The sequence below is a fragment of the Pinus tabuliformis genome, chromosome 9 (genome assembly GCF_031772625.1).
Source record: "Pinus tabuliformis cultivar Carrire ecotype Pingquan chromosome 9, CPIR1, whole genome shotgun sequence".
Classification (NCBI taxonomy): domain Eukaryota; kingdom Viridiplantae; phylum Streptophyta; class Pinopsida; order Pinales; family Pinaceae; genus Pinus; species Pinus tabuliformis.
Genome location: NC_142307.1, coordinates 6695734 through 6708451, shown reverse-complemented (window position 1 = coordinate 6708451; position 12718 = coordinate 6695734).

Sequence of the window (12718 nt, the reverse complement as noted above, 5' to 3'; positions counted from 1 at the left end):
GGTGAGAATAAATACTTGAGCAAGATAAAATGTTTTCACTGCCAAGAATATGGGCACTATGCAACAAAATGTCTACACAAGAAGTCTAAGAAGAAGCCTTTAGGAGGGGCATGAAGTGAGGCGCTAGCTTCACGATTCGAATTAGACTTCACCCTAATAGCATGCATGGCCAACATTGATATGGGGAGTGTGTGGTACCTTGATTCCAGTTCCTCGTTCTAGATGATAGGGTGCAAGGATTTTTTCAGTAGCGTGGAGGAGAAGGATCTCTAGATGCATATCGAAATGGGGGATGATGGGAGGTATAGTGCTATAGGAATTGGTAATTTCAGCTTTTAGAGGGAGAAATACTCTCCTCTTCACCTCAAATATGTTATGTATGTACCTGGTCTGAAGAAAAAATTGATCTCTGTAGCAATATTGGAGGATAGAGGCTATGATGTTATTTTCAATAAAGTAAAATCCTTTTTGAGATACATAGATACCAGAAAAGTGAAGCATATTGGAGTTCGAGTGAAGAACCTATCAAAACTTTAGGTGGGAGATTGCACTGCATTGAGAAGGTTGAAAGAGTGCAAATTCAAGATGTTGGAGAACTCTGAGACAATAGATTGGGTCATCCACACCATAGTGCCTTAAAAATCATGCAACAAATTACCATCGGTCTCCCTAAAGGCTCCCTTGACCAGAAGGATGTCTACAAGGGTTACACATTGGGTAAATATGTCAAATCCACATTCCATGGACGAGATAGTAGATCGGATGCAATCTTGGAGCGATTCCACTCATATGTGTGTGGACCCTTTTCTATAGCCTTTATAGAAAAACATAAGTACTATATTATTTTTATTGATGATTTCTCTAGAGAATGTTGGATCTTCTTCATGCAAAATAAGGATGAAGTTTTCTTAAAATTTGTTGAATTCAAATAACTGGTTGAGAAGGAGACTGTGAAGAAGGAGAAATATCTTGGGAGTGACAATGAAGATGAATTTGTTTCAAGTGCCTTCAAATATTTCTGTGCCAAATAAGGTAATTGAAGAGAGTTGATAGCACCCCATAACCCACCAAAAAATAGGGTAGCTAAGAGGAAGAACATGATCATAGTGGTATAAGAAAGAGCCATGTTACATGATTAGGGGTTTCCATTACATCTATGGGCAGAAGCATGCAACACTGTAGTCTTCTTGCAGAACTAGATTCCTCATAGAATACTTGGCATGATCACACCAAAGGAAGCTTTCTCTAGGAGAAAGCCTAATGTGTCTCATTTCATAATTTTTGGAGCTTTGGTTTATTTTCATGTCTCCAAGTATTCAAGGAAGAAAATTGAGCCTATAGTAGAGTTGAGAGTTTTTGTAGGATACATCGAAACTCCACACTATCACTGGGTGTGTTTACCTTCACTGAGGATGAAAATTTTAAGGAGAGGTGTCAAGTTCGATGAAGAAAATGCTATGATATGCTCTCTAGAATGAGAGATAAGTATCCCAATAAACTAGGAGCTATTAGCTCGAAAGGAGGATCCTCAGCAGGTTGTGGAGAATTGATATGTAGCAGATCAAGCAAGAGGTAGAGTGGAGGCACCCACTCAACTAGAATTTTCCAGAGAGGGGAGAAATAGAACCAGAGAAGATGATATATTTTTGAAGGATGCTAGGGAGAATGTGGGAGACACTACGTCACAACGCAAGAAGATAAGGTCATCTAAGAGGTATACTAATTACATGGCTCCCATGATAGAGCTCATTGAGAAAGACCCTTCTTCATTTGAGGAAGCAGTTTCTCAACTTGTTTGTGTTGATACCATGTTGGAAGAATATGAATCCATGATGAAGAACAGTGTATGGGAGGTGATGCTGAGGCCAAGAGGGAAAAAAATGGTTGGTTCCATATGGGTCTACAAAGTGAAGCAAGAATATGATGGGAGCATAAAGAAGTACAAGGCCATTTTTGTGGCCAAAGGATTTTCTCAGGTAGAGGGAGTGGAATATGAGGAAACTTTTGCACCAGTTGCAGCATATTCATCCACTAGATCCATTCTAAAATTGTTTGTGTAGATGGGGTGGAAAATCCACCAGATGGATGTGAAGACCGCCTTTATCAATGGTGTTGTTGAGGAGGAAATTTTCATAAAGAAATGAGAAGTATTTGAGCCATATGATCGGGAATCACATGTGTGAAAACTCAAGAGTGCATTGTATGATCTCAAACAAGCACCCTTAGCATGGTACACTTATATCGACAATTATCTTAATGGATTTGGATTCACCAAAAGTGAAGCAGATGCAAACCTCTATCACATTGTGGTAGATTGTAAGTTTCTTATTCTTATTTTATATGTTGATGATTTAATATTGACAGGTGATGAGTAGTTGTTAGGTCCCTATACTACTAGTGTAACCCCTTATTATTATTAGTACAACCCCCTTATTATATTGTTGTGCCCATGTAGTCCCCATACTATTATTATTGTGCCCCATAGAAGCCCACTATTGTTATTATTGTGTCCTTACATTATTATTGTTATGTCAGTTCTGATTATATTATGACCCCTTAGACTCTTATATATAGAAAGGAGCTCTTGTCATTTGTATAATATAAGAATTGTTCATTTGTGTAATGTAAAGGAGGTTTCCCCCTCAAAGAGGCTTATTTATAAGGCAATGATTTATCTTTTCTATATTTTTGTGAGTTGGTTCATAACATTTGGTATCAGAGCTTTGGATTCTAGGGTTTTGCTACTCCAAACAGGTCATCGTGGTCTTTTCACTATAACTTTTCTTCTGTAACGTTTAAGAAGCTAAAACAAAAACCCATTTGAGAAGAAATCTTGCTAAACCGCTCATCCGAATTTCAGATCTTGTCTCACTATATGTTCATAGATATGATATGCGGAAGTTAGGGTTTTTGCAAGCTCCAGAATTTCATCTAAAACAGGTCATCGTGGTATTTTCGCTATAACCTTTTCGCTACAGAGTTTCAAAAGCTAAAGAAAAAATGCATTTGAGAAACAATTGTGCTGAATCTTGGGTCTGAATTTTAGATCTTGTCTCGCTATACTTTCGGATATATGATCTGAGGAAGTTAGGGTTTTTACAGACTCCAGAATTACATCCTAAACAGGTGACCTTGGGAAAATCGTCATAACTTTCTCTCTGAGCAAAAAATTGAAATTTCATAAGAAGATACAGAAAGAGGATGGACTATAGTTTTCTTTGCATAGTTTTCAGATCCGAAGGTCCAAACAGTGACACGTGGCACATTGTACAAAACCGTTCTACTGAAACATTTTATAACCATGTCATCTTAGGAGATTAGGCATAACCCTTTCGTGGAGAATCAAATTCTAATCAGACTTGCGTGGTTAGAAAGAGGACTCAGAGGGCTACTACAGGATATAATTTTAGAACTTTAAGATCTAAAAGTACAAAGTTAAAAGCATTTCGAGATCGAGCTCTTAAATCAAGCAAAGGCAATATGAGGAAGTTTGATGGAAAGGATCCAATAAATTGGATACTACAGATGGAACAGTATTTTGATCTACATGGTGTACCACTGTTACAAAAGGTATGTATTGCATCTTCATATTTAGAACCAGATCAATTTTTATGGTATAAAGGGCTTTGTTCTCATAAACAACTTGTTACGTGGTCAATTTTCACGGAGGAAATGATAGCACATTATGAGGATACAAAGAGCAACACCTTCTTTAGAGAAACACCACAACAATTGGAAGAAAAAAAGAGAAAAAGGGCTTTGTTACAAAGTGGAAAGAAAAATTATGGAAACAAAGAAGTATACCCCTCACAACTATAAAGATGCAAGTGTTGTTTCTCCTAGCCTTCCACAACCTACAAGGGTTACACCACAACAATTGGAAGAAAAAAGAGAAAAAGGGCTTTGTTACAATTGTGATAACAAATACATTAAAGGTCATAAGTGTGTTGAGAAGAAATTATTTTACATTGATTGTGGAGAGGAGGAAGAAAAGGATCAAGAAACGTCAAAAGAAGAGTATATACACCAAGAACCAACCCCAGAGAAAGAAGAAATGAATCCGACCTTATCTTGTAAAGCATTGGAAAGAATTATCACTCCTAAAACTCTCAAGATAGAAGGACATATCAAGAAGAAAAAGGTTCAAAAGTGAAAGATCACATCAAGAAAGAAGAAATGAATCTAACCATATCTTGTAATGCATTGGACAGAATTACTACTCCTCAAACTATCAATATAGAAGGACATATAAAGAAGAAAAATGTTCAAGAATTGAAAGATCACATCGAGTCTGAAGAAATCAATCCGACCATATATTGTAATGCATTGGAAGAAATTACCACTCCTCAAACTATCAAGATAGAAGGACATATAAAGAAGGAAAAGGTAAGAGTGTTGATTGATTCAGGCAGTACCTATAATTTTATTGATTGTAGATAGCCAAGGAATTGAATTGCTTCTTATATCCAGCATCAGAGTGTTAGGTGATGGTTGCAAGTGGAGGAACCATAAATTGCTCTGGAAAGTGCCATAATATCAAGCTATCAATGGGAGAATATATATTGAATAGCCTAATGCTTTCCATTCCAATGGGTGGTGCTGATGTTTTACTAGGAGTCCAATGGCTACAATATTTGGGTACGATAGCTTTTAATTTTCAAGAACTTTTCTTGATTTTTTTTTGGGAAGTAAAGGAAGTTGAATTGAGGGGTATCAAAGGAAAACCTAGAAAGATAATCAACTCTAACAGCATGACAAAGATTCTAAATAAAGAACAACGGGGTGTAATTGCACAATTATGTTCACTAGATGATCCCACATTGAAATAATGTATTTCTCCAGATCTCCATAACGTTTTGGACAACCATTCCAAGGTATTTGAGACTCCCAAAGGCCTCCCACCTATTCGTGATCATGATCATGCTATTCATTTGATTCTACGAAGTGTTCCTCCAAACATTAGACCTTACATATATCCATATGCCCAAAGGAGTAAGAACTCATTCAAAAGTTGCAGAAGATCCCAATTCAAACAATATTGTGAGAGCTCGAAAAGGAAAGAAAAATCATATTGGAACCTAAAGCAGTCATAGAACCGAGAAATCAAAAGCTATGAATAGATCAATTTCAGAGTATCTCATCAAGTGGAAGAACTTACTCACTGAAGATTCCACATGGGAGGACAAGAATTTATATAGAAGCATCAAGAACTACTCAAGCATTGAGGACAACACTTTTTGAAGGAGAGGGGCATGTTAGGTCCCTATACTACTAGTGTAACCCCTTATTGTTATTAGTACAACCCCCTTATTATATTGTTGTGCCCATGTAGTCCCCATACTATTCTTATTGTGCCCCATAGAAGCTCATTATTGTTATTATTGTGCCCTTACATTATTATTGTTATGTCGTCTTTGATTATATTATGACCCCTTAGACTCCTATATATAGAAAGGAGGCCTTGTCATTTGTATAATCTAAGAATTGTTCATTTGTGTAATGTAAAGGAGGTTTCCCCCTCGAAGAGGCTTATTTATAAGGCATTGATCTATCTTTTCTATCTTTTTGTGAGCTGGTTTCATAACAGTAGTTGATTCGCTCTTGCAAAGAGGATCTCACAAGGGAATTTAAGATGGAAGACATGGGATTAATGAATTATTTCCTTCATATGGAAGTATGGCAAGGTAATGGCGAACCATTTGTGCCTCAAGGGAAGTATGCTACTGAAATACTTTAGATATTTCACATGGAGAATTGTAAGCCTATGGACGCACCTCTAACTACAAACTAGAGGAAGGAAGATGGAAATTCAGATGAAGAGGTTGATTCTACCATTTAGAGGAAGCTTATGGGGTCTTTTCCATATCTTATGAACAGAAGACCTGACATGTGCTATATAGTAAACCAACTGAGTCAAGCTATGGTGAGGCCTACCAAGTTGTATTGGAAGGAAGCTAAGCATGTGTTATGGTACTTCAAGGGCACTACCGAGTATGGATTATGGTACAAGAGGATAGAGGGAGTGAATCTTCAAGGCTTCACTAATGGATATTTTTCAAGGATTCCATCAGGCAGGAAAAGTATTTTAGGTGTTATCTTCAGCGTTGGGTCCGCAACTATTTCCTAGTACAACAAGAAGCAAAAGTCTATAGCACTAAGCTCAACAACTGAATACATGGTTACAAGTCAAGCAACATGTGAGGCCATATGGATGAGGAACATACTTGTGGGTATTTTTAGTTAGGATATAAATTTGATAGTGATGTATTATGATAATCGAAGTTGCATTAATCTCTCTGAGAATCTAGTATTTCATGATAGGTTAAAGCACATTGATATTTGGTATCATCATTTGTGGGATTGTGTGTAGAGGAGAATTATGTTTCTATAGTACATTCCAACTGAGAACCAAAATGCTAACAACTTGATAAAGGAATTATCAAGAGGTAAATTTGAATTCCATAAGGCACGATAGGTGTGGTGAAAAATCCCTTTCTTGCTATGAGGGAGTGTTAAAAAAATGTAGCAACAAAGGCTTAATTTGACTTTAGCCTTAGTCAAATTGAGTAAATCGAATTTCCACATCAACAAGACAACTTGGAGGCAATTAACTAGTGTGACATGGCTCTTGTCACTCAGTTAGCTCAATAAATTTGAGTTAGGGGCTTGGAGTTCAATTATGCATGTGTTGATTGCTAAATTTTAGCAATCTAGTTTAGTTATTTTCAGTTGTACTTAGTTAACTTACCTCTAACTATTGATAGAGTCAGTTGAAGGTCAGTTGTGTAGTGGGACAATATTTGAACTCGGAGATCTATCAGTTAATTGATCAATTAACCCAAAATAGCTTATGTGTGCATGGAATTCAAATTTCTCAGCAGAGGTGGAGGAGTTAAGGCCAATGTAACATGAGTTGTATACTAGTTGGGTGTATATGTTTTGCATGAATCAGGAGATCAATCCTTGGGAATTGCACAAGAAAATAGGAGGAAATTCCTATCTTTTAGGAGCTAATTTCCTCAAGGATTGCATAAGGAAATAAGAGGCTAGATGAGTAGATAATTGGCTAAGTGTTGGATGGGGTTTCTCATTCAAAGAGAGAACATGTATTCCTTTGCAGGTTGTGCTCAAAGCTAGAGCAAACAATTGTAATAATTTCTATATTCAACTTATTAATGCAAAGAGGCTTGAGGGGTTTTTCCCAGTTGGGTTCCCCTAGAAATCAATGTGTACTTGTGGATTTTCTCATTGCATGTCTATGCATGTTGTTCTAATTTATGATTTCCATTTCACATATTAGTAGACTAGAATTGTGTCTTTTGTTTTTTCAGTTTGAAATCTTGAGTAGTTGAAATTTCTATCAAATTTCTACAAGAATCGCATATGACGCATGGACCATTTAGATTTGAAAAATTTGTACCACTTTGAGAAAGTCATCACCTTTTCTAATGTTTATGCTTTCACATTCATAAATGATGTTTTATAGTGCGTTGATTCTTTTAGACCATCCAAATTTGACTTGCTACATTCAATAAACATTTGGGAGTCCTTTTTTTTTTATCTAGATCAAACAATAAACCAAGCCTTTGATTGAAATTAAGTAAGTCATTGTCAGTGAAATTCTTGTGTTCTTTAACATTACTTTTAACCAAATTGACAAATGAGTTAATTCCATGTGCTAAGCACGACAAATCGGAAGTTGCTTGCCATACATGTTCAATAATTTCCAATCTTTGCAATATATTAGTGATAATATAAAATTTGACCACATTAAGGAGTTTTAGAGATTTATTATGTCTATGTGATGTGTCAGGACTAGAAATGATGGTGGTTCTTGTATTTCTAGTTGAGTCATTAACAAAGGAGAGCATAATCTAACTCTTTAATTCTTGATTTCAGTATCAGGTTCTCTGCTTCTTGTTGACCATGTTATGAAACCAGCTCACAAAAATATAGAAAAGATAGATCAACACCTTAGAAATAAGCCTCTTTGAGGGGGAAACCTCCTTTACATTACACAAATGAACAATTCTTAGATGATACAAATGACAAGTCCTCCTTTTTATATATAGGAGTCTAAGGGGTCATAATATAATCAGAGCCGACATAACAATAATAATGTAAGGTCACAATAATAACAATAGTGGGGTTCTATGGGGCACAATAATAACAATATGGGGACTACATGGGAACAACAATATAATAAGGGGGTTATACTAATAACAATAAGGGGTTACACTAGTAGTATAGGGACCTAACATGCTCCTCTCCTTCAAAAAGTGTTGTCCTCAATGCTTGAGTAGTTCTTTATGCTTCTGTATAAAATTCTTGTCCTCCCATGTGGAATATTCAGTGGGTAAGTTCTTCCACTTGATGAGATACTCTGAAATTGATCGATTTCGTAGCTGTTGGGTTCTTGTTCCTATGACTGCTCCAAGTTCCAATATGATTTTTCCTTCCTTGTCAAGTTTTGGAAATATTGTTTGAACTGGGATCTTCTACAACTTTTGAATGAGTGGCCACACTTCTTTGTCCTTCTTCCATTCATACCTTGTTTTGTTTATCTAGTTGGATAATATAAATTGCGCACAACAATGCTTCCACATCATCATCCTTTCTTGAGAGTCCATCTGCCACAACATTTTGCTTCTCTTTTTTCTAGATGATTTCAAAGTCACAAGCCAATATCTTTGTGACCCATTTTTGTTTCTCTTCAGAGGATAATCTTTGTTCTAAAAATTATTTATTACTATCATGATCCGTTTTTACCTTGAAGTGTCTTCCCATTAGGTAAGGTCACCATTTCTTAAGTGTGTGTAGTATTGCCAACATTTCCTTCTCATAAATAGCTTTCTTGAGGGATATTTGTTTGTATGTATGTAACCATAAAAATACCCAATCACCTACATCAAAACTTATTTCATTGCGATGTTGATCTGCCTATTGTTTCATTCGATTCTGCACCAAAGTGGTGTTATCCTTTAAAAGTTGGAGAACTTGTTATTGATGCTCGATGTGATATTTCACTGTTTGAATCTTTTTCTTCTTGATATGTCCTTCTATATTGAGAGTTTGAGGAGTGGTAATTTCTTCCAGTGCATTACAAGATATGGTTGGATTCATTTCTTGATGCTCTATGTGATCTTTCACTTCTTGAACATTTTTCTTCTTGATATGTCCTTCTATCTTGATAGTTTGAGGAGTGGTAATTCCTGTCATTGAATTACAAGATATGGTTGGATTCATTTCTTCTTTCGTGATGTGGTCTTTCACTTCTTGAACCTTTTTCTTCTTGATATGTACTTCTATCTTAAGAGTTTTAGGAGTAGTAATTATTTCCAATGCTTTACAAGATGTGTTCGGATTCATTTCTTCTTTCTTTGGGGTTGGTTCTTGGTTTATAGACTCTTCTTTTGACATTTCTTGATCCTTTTCTTCCTCCTCTCCACAATCAATGTAAAATAATTTCTTCTCAGCACACTTATGACCTTTAATGTATTTTTTATCACAATTGTAACAAAGCCCTTTTTCTCTTTTTTCTTCCAATTGTTGTGGTGTAACCCTTGTAGCTTGTGGAAGGCTAGGAGAAACAACATTTCCATCTTTATAGCTGTGAGGGGTAGACTTCCTTGTTTCCATAATTTTTCTTTCCAATTTGTAACAAATCCCTTTTGCCCTTTTTTCTTCCAATTGTTGTGGTGTTGCTCTAAAGAAGGTGTTTCTCTTTGTATCCTCATAATGTGCTATAATTTCCTCCATGAAAATTGACCACGTAACAAGTGGTTTATGAGAACAAAGCCCTTTATACCATAAAAATTGATCTTGTTATAAATATTAAGATGTAATACATACCTTTTGTAACAGTGGTAAACCATGTAGATCAAAATATTTCTCCATTTGTAGCATCCAATTTACTGGATCCTTGCCATCAAACTTCCTCATCTCATTTTTTCTTGATTTTAGGAGCTCGATCTTGAAACAAATGTATCTCTATAATTTAAGATCTCCATGTCCTAAAATTTATTCCTGCATTATCCCTCTGAGTTCTCTTTCTAACCCCGTAAGTCTGATCAGAATTTGATTATCCAAGAAATAGTTATGCCAAATCTCCCACGGTGACCTAATTATAGAATAGTTTAGTAGAGCGAACTTGTATGATGTGCCACATCTCACTGTTTCGAACTTAGTACGTGAAACTGATATAAAGAAAACTACAGGAAGTCCTCTTTCTAAAACTTCTGATGAAATTTCAATTTGATGCTCAGAACAAAAGTTATGACGATTTTCCCCCGGTCACCTGTTTGGAATGTAATTCGGGAGTCTACAAAAACCCTAACTGTATCAGCTTATATCTCTGAAAATAAAGTGAGACAAGATTTGAAATTCGGACAAGCAATTCAATGCGATTTCTTCTCACATGGTTTTTTTTTGTAGATTCTGACCTGTTCTGGAGTAGTGAAACCCTAGAATCCAAAGCTCTGATACCAAATGTTACGAAACCAATTCACAAAAGATAGAAAAGATAGATCAACACCTTATAAATAAGCCTCTTCGAGGGGGAAACCTCCTTTACATTACACAAATGAACATTTCTTAGATGATACAAATGACAAGACCTCCTTTCTATATATAGGAGTCTAAGGGGTCATAATATAATTAGAGCCGACATAACAATAATAATGTAAGGGAACAATAATAACAATAGTGGGCTTCTATGTGGCACAATAATAATAATATGGGGACTACATGGGAACAACAATATAATAAGGGGGTTGTACTAATAACAATAAGGGGTTACACTAGTAGTATAGGGACCTAATAGACCAATAGACTTTGCAAGTGTGTTACCAATAGCTTGATGCAATTTCATAAGTCCACTGGTTGCAACCCCATACAAATCAATATCCATTTCTACTTTATCAATAAACTTTTTATTATGGGCCTTTACTTTTTCAATTCTCATTTTTTTTATTTACCTTGTTATAGTTTGCATCTTACAAAGTAATAGGGAAATCATCGAAAGTAGTGCTTCTTCAGAAATTTTCTCCATTATTTTTTGATTTTCTGATAAACGAGTATTAACCTAATCAAGTAGTATAGCACTCTTAATTTTCACATTCATAGTTTGTCCAATGCTTCCTACTTTCAAAGGAATTTTTTATTTGATTGATTCAACAATGTGCATTATGTCTGCAATGAATGTCCTAGGAGGCTCTTTGTCACCTCCTCCACTTGATAGTTGACCATGAACCTTTTTCACTTGCAGTATCCTTGAACTTATTTGACAGGAGGACGAAGTTAGACCAATATTGAATGAGTAAGGTGGAGTTTGTTGTGTAATGATTTGTGCCTGTTTACTTGTACTTGTTTCCATGTCGACGCTCAGTTCTTCATTAATTTATCTAGTATCCATTATCATTTCTTGATTATTTCTTGGAGCATTGTATCTCTCCTTGGTTTCCTTTGTAACTCTTGTTAACAAGTTCCTGTATCTAACAACACATAGGTGCATAATAAATAGGCCTTCTAGATCAAAGCCTCAATGGGCTTCAACTTCTCCTAAGTTAAAACAACGAAAAGACTCTGGAAGCTCTACAACGTGAGTTGCATTCTTTACAGTGATATGTCCAATAGTAAATGGCAAAGAAATACTTTTTTTTTTCTTTTCCTATTCAAATATAACTAGCTAATTACAGTAGTGTTTGAGAATTTCAACTACAAAATACCTATCTATAACAATTCTTGACAACAACGTTGGTTTAGCTTTAAATCCATATATTTGAATAATTATTATTTTATCTTTCTTCATGCACCCATTTCCCCATAGGAAAACTAGGGCTTGGGAAGATATTCGATGGGGCTCTTGTCTAGTTATCATGTAAATGATTTTCTTTACAAAGACATCTTGGATTAAACAAAAATTTAAAACAACTTCTTACTTCCACAGTATGGGATACCAGAACTACATCGATTCTTCGTTAGAATCGAGTTTAAGTTTATGGGGTAAGTCATGAAAGGCATGGCTCAAGATGAGGGTTGTTATCAGGTACACCATCATAAAGAAACTATTTCTTTTGGACAATTTGACTAACTGAAAAACTAATTCATTTGAAACTTAGATCATCCCAGTCAAATAAACAATCTTCTTTATATGAGTAATAGAGTAGAAATAGAATGGATTTTGGGATATTCATTGAAGATTCGTGGCCCATAATATATGTATACAATCAACATAAGTCTCAAAATGGATGTCTAAACAAAGAAATATATAGAACGAAAAGAACAGAAGGAACCTGACATGTTGGTGAAATGAGTTCTCGGATAATGTTCATGTTGTTTGCTTGTGACTCCATAAAACTATTTGCTTTCAACAATTTTAAGCACATATCTGATTAAGGTAGCTTAAATATGCATCTAAATTCCTTGGGAGTCAGAGGAATTGGAGTCTTCTTCGCTGCTAGTATAATTGTTCTTCTATTTGAATCAAAATTGTTAGTGAAAAAATAAATAATTTTCATTAAATCAAACACTTCTAGAACACATGCAACATTCACAAATCTTCTAGACGAAATCTTATTGTTATTCTTCTCTTCTGTTGATAGTTTCACTATCGCTCATATGCAACTGACCACTAAAATATGTCATCAATAAGATAAAGTGACTTAATCATATCAATGTAAATAACTTTTTTCCTTCCTTTGCTAGCCATTTCTTCTTT